This window comes from Gopherus flavomarginatus, chromosome 6 (genome assembly GCF_025201925.1).
Source record: "Gopherus flavomarginatus isolate rGopFla2 chromosome 6, rGopFla2.mat.asm, whole genome shotgun sequence".
Lineage (NCBI taxonomy): Eukaryota > Metazoa > Chordata > Testudines > Testudinidae > Gopherus > Gopherus flavomarginatus.
The window spans coordinates 91049355-91051373 of record NC_066622.1 but is presented as its reverse complement, the minus strand read 5'-3'; positions in this window follow the sequence as shown (position 1 = coordinate 91051373).

The window sequence follows — 2019 nt, the reverse complement described above, 5'->3', positions numbered from 1 at the left end:
ACTCAGCTGTTCATTCAGTATAACACAGTCTGTTTCCTGTGGCCTTTTGGAAGGGTTTGGCCTTTTTATATTATCATGGTTCTTACTCATCTCCCTTCCACCACAAAATGAAATTTTTTTCTAAAAACCAGGAGAAGATTTTGAAGCGATATCATAGAAAAGAGAACTTTTTGATCCTATTGACTTTTTTTTTGGAGGGGGGGAAGGGGAATTCCCTACTACATCCGTATTATATTTATCCAATGGGATTAGGTAGGTGTAGTTTATAGAACTACAGGGTTTGAAATTGTATGTGATGCATTAACAGACTTGGTTACTGTCTTTGGAGGCATAATGTTAAGAATGTGCTCAGATGTATTTGTGCAGAGGGACAGACGTATCAGGACAGTTACCTGAAATTGGGGAGCCTGTAACTTTGCTTCAGTTGACAGGCTGTCAAAACAGTGTGGTGAATGATACATTTGCCTATCACAGAATTACTTCAGCAATGGCAATTGCATAGGAGTGTAAGTGAATGGAGATAATGTGTTTTTGCCGTCACTATAACATCAAAACGCAGTCCTTTCAGTGAATGCAAGAACAACTGTTTTAGAAGTTACCTCACTATTGACTTAATTCAGTGAAAGCACCAATGACATGGAGTAGCACACAGAACCATGAAAGTCCTTTCTCAGTGTTTTTTGGGGGCTTGCCTGTTACCACATCTAAAACATTTTTAATCTGGCCTTACAGTTCACTGTAGTGAAGCATACTTCTGCCATGAGCCATATTCTACAGAGGTGCTTATCTTTCTGTTACAATTAGAGTTGGTCAAAATAATGAAAAAATGTCACAAAATACTTTGAAGTTTTTTTTCTATTTCAGTGTTTGAAAGTGAGCTAATTCATGAAATGTCTTTTTTTAATTGCAATTTTTAATTACTCAAGCATGTAGTCCCATTGAAAGCAATGAGATTGTTTGTATAAAACAAGCAAAAGGTCTTTGGCTATCAGTTTGCATTTTATAAAGTGCCTACATTCTGATGTATCCAATTCAGAGGCTGTCTGGTCTATTGAGTAACTGAGCATTGTTTAAAAAAAAAAGTCTTGAAAAAAAATATATGTTTGCCAGTGCAGGGGCTTCTGCAGAAGTTCGATGGTGAATAACATGAGGTCACTTCTCACCTAAACATATATTACACCAATATAGCTCCACTGATTTGATTGGATTTATTCCTGATTTACACAGGGGTAATGTGATTTGAGAATTAGAGCAGTGATTCCAGAAACCTGGCTAAATAACTATATTTGCACACAAACAGCAGGTGCTTTTACAACTTTCAATATTTTGAAAAGTTATTTAAATTTAAAAATATTAACAAAGCCATGAAATTTAACATGACCCAACAGATGTAGTTTTTTCAACTGAAAATTCCCAGTTAAATCTTCTCATTTAATCTTTTGTGGCCTGAAAGATTAATCTGTTTATAGAAGTTAGGAATACATGAAAATTTTAGGGGAAGAAAACAAAATTTTCCCCTTCATAGCAGTCATACACTAGCTTATTATTATAGGGTCACTTATGAGTGCTGACATTATTTTAATTCTTTTTAAAGGAAAAAAAGATTTGAATAATTTGTTTGTTTTAAAAAAACGCAAAACATATCTTTGTTTATATTTGTGAGGTTTGTAGTGCTCATGGACAATGAGGACCTGATGTTACAATGATACTTGCTCAATGCTGGATCAGGACTTTAGGTTATCAGAGAAGAGCATGCCCAGGCATACTGCAAGCAGGAATTTTTCCATTCAAGACAGTGCACTTCAGTAATAACCTGCAGCACCTCATGCTCTTTTAATCTTGGGTCTCTTTTAAATAGAAAGTGCCAATCATTCATTGCAGTATTTTCATGATGTTGACATATGGAGACTAGGCTGCAGCTTGCTCAGGGATTTTAATTCAGGTTTAATGGTAAAATGCTAGAGCTTTGCTGCTAACCAGCTGTTCTCTCTAAAATCTTCAGCACTGAGGTGAATTTAG